Source organism: Hippoglossus stenolepis, chromosome 2 (assembly GCF_022539355.2).
Source record: "Hippoglossus stenolepis isolate QCI-W04-F060 chromosome 2, HSTE1.2, whole genome shotgun sequence".
Lineage (NCBI taxonomy): Eukaryota > Metazoa > Chordata > Actinopteri > Pleuronectiformes > Pleuronectidae > Hippoglossus > Hippoglossus stenolepis.
In genome coordinates this window covers 4,159,048-4,171,827 of record NC_061484.1, presented here as the reverse complement: position 1 = coordinate 4,171,827, position 12,780 = coordinate 4,159,048, and the positions used below count along the sequence as shown (strand labels likewise).

The window sequence follows — 12,780 nt, the reverse complement described above, 5'->3', positions numbered from 1 at the left end:
GAATAACACTCATCATGTGTCTTTTATCTGCAAAAACCTTTTAGCAGAAACACACAATGACAACATGTGCTGCAGTGTGTTCAGAAGAATGAGGCCATACTCGACAGTGAGGATATTTTTAATGTGTGTATTTTAAGAAAGACCAGGGAAAATGAAAGAAGAAATGGGAATGGATGGTTTTTTATGTTTTCCCACTTCTCAGAGTCATTATCTAGACTGCACATTAAGAAGCACTGATTTGCAACATGGCATGCCTGGTCTGTTGCAACAGTTCTCACCTGTGTTCACATAGTGGTTCAACAAGCTACTCAATTAATCCTGTTCCATCGTAATATCTACGGACATTCATTATCCTGTTGACTCTTTTATCAGAGGAAGAGCAGGGAATGCTCCTCAGTACCTCATCCTCTCATTACTGATAATAAACTCTCAAGCCAGTTAAATATTATATTAAGACCTCTGAAGATATTCACCTTTTTATAACATTTAATATGAATTACTAAATAGGATCAATTATTTTTCAACTATTTGCAGATGATGTGATTCTTTTGGCTTTTCAGGCCGAGGTTTGCAGCTCTGACTGAAATTGGTGGATTGCTCTTGGGTTGGGATGGAGAGAGATTCTGCCCAGAATTCAGTTAAACTCAATTTTATTTGTATAGCGCCAAATCATAATATACATTGTCTCAGGGCACTTTACATAGAAGTTTGAGACCAAAAAGAAGGCAAAGCTCTCAATGTATCTTCCTTCCGACCCTCATCTATGGCCCTGAGCTTTGGGTAGTAGCTGAGCTCAGTCTGGGTATCTAAGGGGAGCTCAGAGCTAAGCTGCTTTGAGGAAAGGAATCAGTTAAGTTGTGTCGAGCATCTGATTAAGCCTCCTGGGCACCTTCAGCTGGAGGTTTTATGGGCACATCCAACTCGGAGGAGACCCCCGGGTAGACTCAGCGCATGCTGGAGATATTACATATCTCATATTTTCTAAAATTGCCTCAGGATTCCCCGAAGGGAGGTGGTAAACATTGCTAGGCAGAGGGACATTTGGACTACTTTGCTTGACATGGTGCCACTACAAACTGACCCTGGATAAGTCATAATAATGGATGGATATATAGAGTTAAAATGTGGATGAGACATCAAAATCTCACTTAAATGTTTTCATCAGGACTGTGTGGGAGTGGTCTAATCAGTGGCGGCTGGTTAATACAAAGCGCTGGGGCTAAAACATCTCTCTGAAAAATACAACCCCTGCCCGCTGTATATCTGAACAGTGCCCTCTTCAAATCAGTCAGAAGCACACATTTAAAACATACAGTAAATAAAAATGACACCATATATCTCATACGAAATACCCCAAACTTTTACAGCTTTGGTAGAAAATGTTGTGTTCATGTGAAGCTCAGAACAAGTTGAATAAGAACATTTTTAAGTGTCTAATCAGTTTGCAAGAAGAAGCTCGTCAAACGTGTGCTCTATTTATAATCTGCCCGACCGTCTGCTCATGTTTCTTGCCCCATCTGATTTCCACATTTAACACATCTGATTAGTTACCCTTAGTACCTTCATTATTACTGATAGAATTAGAAAGCTACAAAATTAAGACCCAGGTTGCACTAAAACAGAATTATCCTTTCATCCTGGCACTGATAGTACCCAGATCTACCTACTGAGCTGCATGGTAACACAAGACAAGATAAAAGAGTAGTAATTACAATACTTGTTGAAAACTTTATTGTTTTTCCCTGAAGGGCTACGTCTGAACAAAAGAGGAGAAACAAGCCCTCCTACTTCATGTTGTGTGCCCAGGGGTGCTGTGTGTGTTTAATAGATGTCCACCCGCAAACACAGTTACAGAAAACAATATGGATGCTTGAGTCATCAAACACACACACACACACACACTCACATGCACATTAAATCCCACTAATAAAACTAATGATAGCTCTGTTTACACACCGGCCGTGATATAATGTCTACATAATATGTGCTGCAGTATATTAACCTCAGGTCCACTGAGTGGGTATATAATGTGTTCAGTACTGAGTGGTATGGTAGTATTATGTGTTCAGTACTGAGTGGTATGGTAGTATTATGTGTTCAGTACTGAGTGGTATGGTAGTAGTATGTGTTCAGTACTGAGTGGTATGGTAGTAGTATGTGTTCAGTACTGAGTGGTATGGTAGTAGTATGTGTTCAGTACTGAGTGGTATGGTAGTAGTATGTGTTCAGTACTGAGTGGTATGGTAGTAGTATATGTTCAGTACTGAGTGGTATGGTAGTAGTATGTGTTCAGTACTGAGTGGTATGGTAGTAGTATCTGTTCAGTGTAAACTCACCTGTTAACTAATTTCCCTTCATTACCATCTGGATGTTTTGCCAGCAATGGATCAGGGTCTGTGTTTCAGAGTAGGAATCCCTGCTGGTCCTCTTTTAGGAATTGAGGTAAAAGGATTTTATCAACTTTTTTTAATGTTCTCATCGATCATATCTCTGCGGATATTTAGTTGCACTCCTGAAGTTTTCTAACCTGTTAGGAGATTTCATTAGATTGTGTTCTGGCAAGAGGGGAAAGGCATTTTGTGAGTACTTGATGAAAGAAAAGCTTATTGAATCAACACTTTCACAAAAAGTGAATCATAATAATCATAATAATTTCCCCCCGGCTGGATGTCAGCTGCATAATGATATCTCCACCTAATTATAACAGGAAAACTATTTTTAAAGGATATAATATCTTATTATTTGTTATGGAGGCTGATCCAAGTAACAGCTCAGGCTAGGATGCACTGTAGAAATATGTTTCTATTGTTATGGTGCATCACCCCAGACTGACTTTACAGAAAACATCTAATTATCCCCTAATGCACATGCCAGGCATATAGTTAACAAGGGATGTAGCTGAGAGGGGAATTGTAGAAAATACGATGTTCATGGACCAGTGTGCCACAGTACACGGAGGATTTGCAACATGCCTGTGGAAGAGAACAGAGTGGAATTATCTAATAACTATTAATGTTTAACTTCAAAGATGACACTTTCTTAAAGCCACTCGTGTCTTTGTTGACATGGTGATTTGGAAATGTCATCCTCAAATTATTCCTGGCATCATATTTTTGCATATAGAACCTTGGTAGGCCACCTTACATGTAAAACATTCACATACTAGAATAGTGCTCATTCTCTCATTGTCTCAATTTGACCACTGTCCAATTTGTAGCTCACCTTAGCTGTCAGAGAACCACACGTCCTAATACTTTCTACTTTTGAGCTCTGAGTGTTGTAAAAAAACAATGTCCCCCCCTCTCAGAGGAGTAGTACTGACAGTAAGTGTAGGGCATTACTCTCTGAGGTAAGAGTGTTGTTTGTCCAGGGGGAAGTTTCAATGCAAATCCGAGGAGTGACTCCGAGATGCCTGATGAATATACGTAGACTCAGGCTGGATGTTGTGTATCTCTGGTGTTTTGATCTGTTTGGGCCGAGAGCCGCTGCTGAATGTGAATGCCATATTATTTAAACCATCTTTTGTCTCTTCTGCTCTTGTTACAGGTTGATGACGGAGAGGATCTCAAGAACGTTAACACCAGCATCTGCAGCAGCTTTGTGAAGCTTCCATTAGTGTGTGTAGGTTAGGGTTAGGGTTAGGGTTAGGGTTAGACATTTAGATGGGATGGTTAAGGTTAGGGTAAGGGGCTAGGGAATGCATAATGCCAATAAGTGTACTCACTAAGATAGAAGTACAAACATTTGTGTGTATGTGGCGTGTGTTTGCGTGTGTGAGACAGAAAAAGTGCTTTGTCGTTCATGTACTTTTAAAACCACTGCTGTTTTAGTCGGGGCCAGAAGACACTATCAGATTAATTGAACCTTTTTAAGCACTCGCCCTATATTTAAACTGGATATGGGTCAGATTGGCTCTTTTTATATACTGTTCTCATTACATTTTTGGGTCACTCAGCTTTTTACACTGGGAGCCTTGTGAATAAATCATAATTGTCCCTGACCTGCTTCAGAGTGGTCGTCTGTTAATATCCGAGAGGTGTGTGAGTTGTGCTTTTTGTTCTATTATACAGAGAGCTTTTCCCATGTGGCTCGATGTGGGAACAGCAAACACAGTAACACAAAATCAGTCACGGGCCTTGTATAAGATGTGTCACTGCGTGTGTCTCTTTAAAATGAGTCAGACCTAGCAGCAGGTACTGCTGTGCCAGGCTGGTCCCGGCGAGGCGGCGAGCGGAAGAGAAGAGCAGGGGGTAAGGGGGCTGACTCTGCACGATGGTGTCCAGGAATAGAAGTGGTCAGATGGGGCAGTATTGATCAGCAGGAGGGGTCAGAAGATCAGCTGGTGCAGACCGCAGGCTGATCTCGCGTCAGAGTGATGTACAGCGTGGGACACGAGGAACATAATGTATTTACAGTATGAACAGATTGTGACAATTGGGAAGAGAGTGCAGGTTATTACTCATTCCATAAATCAGGGTTTTGTTAGTGCTCAACCAATCAGGAGTCAGTGTCAGGGGTCAAACATGATGTTTCCCCCTGTTTTTACTGCATCAGTAATTAACAACATTTTCATCAGAGTAATGAACACTGGAACATACATCAGTGTGATAAGAACTAATAATAAGAAGAAGAAGAAGTCCTTTATTAGTCCCGCAATGGGGACATTTGCAATGTTACAGCAGCAGAAGACATCACATAAGTAGCATGCAGTACTTGGGTGAAGGAATATAAAGCAATAGAAATATACAACAATATATAGAAAAAATATTCATGTTATTAAACCGATTGTGATTAAACTACCTAATAGGACAAAACCCATCAAAACTGCAGCCAGCCACTAGGAGGCGACTGGGATATTTTGGTTTCTTGCAGGGTGCTCTTCCATGTCGTCCATCTTTATATACACTTTAAATCTTCCAGGAGTGAGCCAAAAGTTTGTTTTTTGGGGGGTTTTCAAGATACAATTTCATAATTTGAATGGAAGTTTAATTGTCAAAACTCACTTTCATACCTGTACTTATCTTTAAGTTGCAGGTCCTATCTCCACCCACCACAAGTCACGAAAAGCTCATCTTTAAGAAGTATTAATGTCACCGGATTTTACATAGTGATATATAACCCCTTCATTAGACCTCTGCTTTAATAATGTCTGTGAAGAACTGACTCAAACAAAGAATCTGACGGCTTCCTCCTCTGCTGTTTTCCCATCGTGTGATCCCTCCATCTTCTCTTCCATCTCCGCTCTCACTCTCTGAGTCTCAGTTGCCCTGAGCAGTAAAATCTTGGTGGACATCTTTGCTCCTTCGTTATTTCGAGGCTGAAGACTTTGACAGAGGGCAGTGATCCTGCCGTCCTCTCCCACAGATCGGCCACTGTTCTCTCGGGTCTCCTCCATTCTCTCCCTCGTTATTTTAGTTTGTCTCAGCTTTAACATTTGATTTTTTGCTCATTGTGTCCCTGATCTCCGTCACTTGCTGTGAAACCCACTAAGCTAATTCCATTCTGCATTAGGTCCGAGATTTGACATAGAGACACAAGAAAAGAAAAATACACAAGACACAGAAACAAAGACGTTTGCTGTTTTCAAGAACAAATTGTTATTGAGAGAAGCAATGAAGTTTCTGAATGCACATACACATGCACTTCTCTGTAAGGTGGGGAGCAGTGACATCTCCTCCACGTGTCAAAGTGGAGTAAAAACCAAAACCATCATGAGTGAAAACCAAATGTGGCATTCTTAACGAGGAATAAAAAAATAAAAAGCGTAAATCTTTGTGTCAAACTCTACTGACACACAACTGAAATGAAGCCAAACAAAGGAGGGTGAGCAAGGCAGTGGTGACAGGCAGCTGTGTTAATCTGTAAAGAGACGTGTTCATGTCTCTTTTGATTTGATTTGACCACTTCCACAGTCTGCAGAGGCCAAGTCTGACTAACGGGATGTAGGCTACAGGTACACAAGCCTGCCATCGATCACGTCTCACCCCACACTCTCCTCCCCTTCTGCTTTGTGGCCTGTCAACTCTTCCGTAATCCCCTTCGCTACTGGAATCTAAAACATCTGAGCGAGCAACCTACTCTCTGCAAATGGATAGACAAAGATTTAGATTGTTCAATCACACGGTCGATATATGTCTGTTACTGTTTCGCCGTTAGATAAATACAACGGTAACGTGTGCAGCCAGACCGCTCTTACACAACGATGTGGAGGTAGATCTGTGATTCAATACTCTTTGAAAATAAACACGAAGGAGAGGTTAAAAGAAATCCTCCACAAAGGTGAATTGCCTGAGGTTATATTGGAATCAATTTTTTCACTTTACTTACTTTGTGTATTAACGTCATCTATTCCTGCATCAGCCTTACATTTCCCACAATGTACTGAAAGTTAGTTCAGAAACATATTGGTAATGTGTATCTACAACAGCACACCACAAATGCAACAATTTCATATTCAAGTTAAGATGCGTCTCATATTGTTTTTTATGCTTGTTACCACAGGGGTTCATGTTCATGTTAATCAGAGCCACTGAAACTCTATTTTGTTCCTCATTAATGTCAAATTTCTTTAAAATGATATCAATAAGGATTTGTATAATTTAGCACCAAAATGAATTGCAGTCAAATCTGAATTCAAATCCCATCAGTTCAAGTCAAGTCCAAAGTCAATCGACACAAGTTGGAGTTGAGTCCAGTTGTAAGTCAGTAAGTTGTTGAAGTTCTGGTAAATGGACACTATATTTGACTATGGTTTCCATTTGCCTCTGGAACACCAAGGTAGTTGTAGCTGTCCTCAACATCTGCCAAGGTGAGTTCTGGTTCAGTTGGGATCATCTTGCCAACTTGTAGCCTTCCAACAGTTCCCTGAATGTTGTGTTCTAGTAGCTCACTTCTCCTCAGGTTGCCCTGGTTCCCCAGCTCCTGACACGGACCCCATGTTGAGCTGATCTGACTCTTTATTTGCCTTAATATAAAGGGCTCACACTAGAACCTCGGCCTATTGTAGCTGTGCAAAACTGTGCCTGCGTGTGCCTGTACATGCATGTGTGTGTGTGTGTGTGTATGTGTGTGTACCTCACTAAAATGTAATTCAAGTTTGAGTCTCTATAGTTTCTGTTTAACACAATGCCAAACATTCAAGCCTTTTGTATTGTGCAGCGTTTGGGATTTTGCTGTTTGTCACTTGGTTTAACATGTTTGTACAGAACACAAACAAACAGGGCACCCTTGACATGTTGGTGAGTATAAACACACTCTGTCACAGATGCTTGACTGCACAGAAACACAGGGACTGGGTACAGATTTACTCTCCGCTTGTACTGTGGTCCACAACGATCTTCCATTCTCTCAGATGAATGACTTCCAAGAGAAAGAAGTGATAATGTTCTTTCAGTCGCTTTTATCCTGGGGGTTTCATCCCGCTGATTTCTCACTACTTGGTTTAACCATCAAACGGTGTTTCATGTGGTCCCTAGCTCGTTGTGAGCGGAAGATTCTCTGCAGACATCAAATATTAAGTGCCTGTCTGTCTGTGTCTCCCTCCTGGAGTAGCTACAGTATACCTACGCTTCGTGGTGGTTTTCAGCTGGCTGGAGATTAAAGGGGCAGAGACAGAAATCATGTCATTCACAGCTACAGAGAAGATGAAGAGAGAGAACACGCCTCGTCCCTTTTGTGCGTTCTTGACTGAAGGTAACACTTTCATGAATTAGGCACATGTTGTACTTCTGTGCGGGTAAACTTGTGTTTGTTTGTATAAGTGTGTGCGTGCTGGCAGCAAGGTAGCGTGCAGGAGGAAATTCTGATTTGGTTTAGTTTCCTCTACACTGGGCTGACTCTGTCCTCTACCTGCCAGTGTCCTGGTGGTCTCCTGCTTCACCTCGGTGCCTCTGCCATGCTGATGATAGAGCAGAACTAGTGTTTGTAAATACCACTGTGGTCCTTTATTATAATTATTTATTCACTAATTCAAAAAGTAGTGTCTGACCAACTGCAACAAGTCCTCGTCATTTGGAAATGCCCTCTGATGCCTTAGTTGGAAGGACAATATATTTGACCCTGCCCAGTATCATTAGTAATGATATCCATATTGAGTTCTGCACCTCATGATTTGTGCCAACACAAAGTGTCAAGAGAGGAAGTGGTCTGTCCTTTATGTGGTGGAGGTAAGAATGTGGAGCTCAGGATGGTGAGTGGAGCTCTAGCACATCTGAGTTTAATGTTTGTGTTCTGTCACAAACCTGCAAATTACAATCACATTTTGTTCTCATAACAACAGCCTGGTACTAATCTGAACTTGACAAGCTTTGTAAAGTTTCAGAAACATAATGAGCTAAATTTGACTGGTAAGTTTTTCTCCTATTTTTATTTGTGGATATCATTTTGTCTATTTATCACCTCTATATGTTTATTGAGATGTTTCACATACATAATATCTAATATCATCCTTGACTTGTTTTTATCCTGCTTTCTTATTGCACATATTACTTAGTGTTTGTCTTTCTTGGGGATCATGCACGCTCCACTAATTTCTGCTGCTCTGCTCTGAGCGCATTCAGCTGCAAAGTACATTTTCTCTGCCAACACAGTGCATGACAATGTGTCTCAAAGTGAGGTGAATACCTTCATGAGGAGCCTGTGTTGCTGTTCATCCTTGTGAAGGTCAGTCTGGGGCCCAGTTAAGTGGAAAAAGGACAAGAGGAGATCTCAGAAGTCTCTTAGGGGAGAAGTACACATGAAAGAAGACCAGAGCGAGGGTTTTTAATGAGCCTGTGAGCTACCTGTGTGTGGTTAGAGGGAGGCGAGGGATTTTTAGAGCTCGAGGTGTCTTTCTTTGGGACATCGGAGCAGCAATTGGTGAGGGTGACTGGGATAAACCATCAGGGAATTGTTGGCTCTTACTCCACTTGGCGCTGTCACCAGTTCACAAGGTCATATTCAGCTGCAGGACTTCAACACACGTCCTCGTTCCCTAAAGGACAACCGCAACATGACTGGATGCTTTTGCTCTTTTTTACGTTTCTAGTGCATTTTAACCTGAACTGAGTTCTTGCAACACAAACAAACATCGGTTCCTACTGAAGATGTAAATATTTTTATAGGATTTATGTTTTTTTATGTAAATCTCATAAGATAATTTATTTTTCACAATTATAAAAAACATTTTGAGTGCTAAATACTAAGAATTCTAGTGTGACTGCTCACCATAGTCCCGATATAACCAATATATTCCATATATAGACATTATCAAATGGTTCCCAAATGAATTTTGAATATAATATATAATATTGGCCACTCAAAGTCCCATTCACACACATTCACACAGCCCTTTTTCTATCACACATGCAGCAGGAGGTTCTGTGTCTTGCCTAAATTACACTCCAGAATGTGAACAGAGGAGAGCAGAGGATCAAACCACCGACCTTCTGGTTAGTAGACGACCCACTGAACCTCCTGAGCCACAGCCAACTGAATGTGTATTCACTGTGTAACTAAGTGGTGAGTTTTAGTAGTTTTTAATTAATAAACTCTCTGGCACAAAGGAGTTAGTTATATCAGTCATTTATCGTTTTATTGTTGTTTTGGTCTTTTCACAAGATTTGTTGACAATAAGCAGAAAATCTATTGTGATGTTCACATTTAGCTTGATGTTGTGGTTAGGACAGTGGAATACAAAGGGATCAGGATGAAGGGCTTTGATAGATGCAGGAAAAAACTGTAAATATACCACTGAATGACACAGGCATCTTGAAATCAATATACTTTAGCTACAGTGATGTATCTGTAAAGAATTAGGGGAATATAGCAAACCTCTCTGTAATAGTCCTGTAATTATTTCTCTTTCCATCACTGGATTGATTAATGGTCTCGTGGCTTCTCTCTTTGCTAAAATCCACTTGTCATCAATGGGATGGCGTCAATATGATGGTCTACAGAGTAAAAAAGATTGGTGAGCACACGATATTCGAAACACATCATATGGATTATCTTGTCTTGTATTCTCCTTCTTTGACTCTGCTCTTCTCTCCCTCTTCCTCATCCCTGCGCTCCTCATCTTCTCTCAGTCTCTCAGCATTAAACTCATCAGTCGGAGGTGAATCCAGGTCCCTTTTGTCCTGCTTGCCTTTGAAATGTTCCTCTCCCTCTGCCCTGTCATCGTCAGCCTCACAGCCACATGGCCTCTGCTTGGCTTTCGCTCAGTTGCTGAATCATCACTTTTATTCCCATCTTTGTGTCAGTCTCGCTCCGTCATCTGCCAGGTCTCCGTCCCCTGCCGCAGATACAAGAAAAAGTTGCTCTGTGTTCGCTTATGTAATTCAAACTTATTTATATGTTATGTTATGTAATGTAATTGTTCTAGTAGCCTAATTCAAAACACTAACTGTGCCAGTAAGGCTTAATGCAGACATGAATCGTGTTGAACTAAACAGTGTAGCAGTGACTAATTAGTGGCAATGTGTCGGTTATTACCATGCAGACGTTAGTTTAGCTCTCTTGGACTTTGCTGTCTTGATTTAACTTTGCCCGTATGCACTCAGAATTTTAGCAAAGCTCATTCAGCCGCTGACATTTTGCCTAATTATTGGCTCTGCATTACCATTAAAAAACAACAGATGCAGCCACGATGTTGCTGCACAGTTTAATGCTGCACCTCCTGTTCAGTCAGGGTTCCTATGCAGTAAAATAATAAAAAAAACAATCTGACTTAGTGTAATGTCGGATTACTTCATGTACTAAAGTCTGGACCAGTGTGGAAGAGGAAAAAAGAAACGAAATTATGGAAAAATACTTTTTATTTCCAGATGCATCTATTCTGTTTTCTAAAATATACACTTCAGAATGTCTAAAAATACATATAGGGATTTTTTAGGGGTTGGGTTGAAGACACCTTTAGAGCAGCTAAAATATTTACCACTGTGTGAGAGAGCACAGGCCAGAGAGGTGGATGCTTTTTGCAGAGCAAAGTCAATTGACTTTAGTTCTCTTGTCCAGGTCTCTGGTGAATTGTACATGCCCTCCGTCACTGTGGGGTTGAAGGAGCAGTTATTTAAGTTGAATGACTGAAGAGCACTGCAGCTTCAACAGATCACTGTGTGTTCAATGTGTCCAGCTTTGGTGTTAATTTATTTGTATAAACCCAAGCATCGATACAATCTTTCGGCAACACACAGTAAAAACATACATAACGTCACAGCTCTGGCCCCGAACATAAGTTGTCATGTGTGAGAGAAACCAGGTCCAAATATACACCAAGAATTCATTAGAAATATGTCCACCCGCTGATTTTCAGATTTGGCAACAAAAGATAGCTTGTTAGTGTCATTAAATCAATTCATCCGTCCAACATCTATACAGCTTATCCTTTGCCGTTAGCCAATCCCCAAATTCCACAGTGGTCCAGAGGCCGGGTTCACATACGGCAGATTATCACAGGGCGGACGTAAGTAAAGAGACACTTTAATAAAGTCGTTTCAAAAAGAATTGTAATATCTGTTTTGATGCCTTGACTTTACATTTTGTGCCATCATCAGGTCAAATTTAGAATTTATCCAAAATACGTGCAAAGCTATTGACATTCCCATAAATGTACGTATTTACTGAATTAAACTGTGGCCATGGTAAACCCGTTACAGCTTGTTAGTGTAGTCACTGGGAGCGTGATAGGGTTTAATGTTAGCTTAAAGAACAGCCACTAACATGGAAGTCGACTCTTACACTATGAGAGCAGCACAGATGAATCACTGATATCTTTCCCCTGCAAGGCCACAACTTTAAGGAGGTGTTGTTCTAAATAGTTTTTAACCTTTTAAGACTTGTGGGCCACATTTTCTTTTCAGTGTGTGTTTGTGTGTGTGTGTGTTTGTCTGTTTGTCTGTTTGTGTACTGCATACCTGTAAATATGCATCAAACAATACACAGTTGACCCAATTACTCTGAACATCCGTTGGCAGTGTTCCCAGATGGAGGTAAGGTGAGTGGGCAGGTGTGTGACTGTGTGTGTTTGTGCGAGAGAGAGAGAAGGAACTAGCTTAATATGTCACTTATGTTCCTTCTCTCCTGGGGGGGCCACATGGAGGGGCGAGGAACCGGCCCCACTGAATGGCAGATTTGGGCCAATTAGGCTGGAACTGGAGCATTTGTCACAAATATATAGACACACAAAAACACGCACACACACAAACACATGCTATAGCTCGAACTCTGGCCCGACCTGACATCATCCTGTGTGTACACCATCCTCCTCTTTCACACACATACACACGTTTTTCCCTTCGGTTCCACAGCTCAGGTACTCAGCCTGTTTTCTGTCCACACACACACACACACACAAACAGTGCAGCCCTCCCGTCTCCTCTTTCCTCTCACATACAACACACACAGAAACCCATCTACTGCAGTATACTTCTTACTTTTGTCCTCATGTGTTGTTGTTTTTTTCCCACGGGGAAAATGGCTTGAACCCATCCTGCACACATTCCCTTCCAGTAGAAATCTGAGCGGGAATATTCCTATCAAACGTTGCCGGTTCGGTCTCGCCTTCAGGCTCTGAGTCTGAACATCAGCTCAGTGTCATACAAGGCTCTGAAAGGCTCCAGTACATCTGTAGCTGAATATTCTGCTTTACTTAAATCCCCACTGTGAGATGGTGAACACGGGCTACTTATTCCAAATGCAAGTTCTAACCTTGTGCATGAAGACAGTGTGTGTGTTCTTGTGTCTTCAAGGGTACTCTCACATTTATATACTGACGCAAACAAGACGGTCAGTCATTGTGTTTGT

At 41.2% G+C, this 12,780-nt stretch overlaps 1 protein-coding gene across 1 annotated transcript in view; it reads left to right on the top strand.

Moving 5' to 3' along the window:
• LOC118101415 (endonuclease V) overlaps nt 1-4,000 on the top strand; it is a 72,829-nt gene extending 68,829 nt beyond the window's left edge. Inside the window, exon 9 of the mRNA XM_035147166.2 lies at nt 3,547-4,000. The gene's annotated coding sequence lies outside the window, so the exon portion shown is untranslated. The remainder of the gene's footprint in view (nt 1-3,546) is intronic.
• Nucleotides 4,001-12,780: the final 8,780 nt, after the last annotated feature.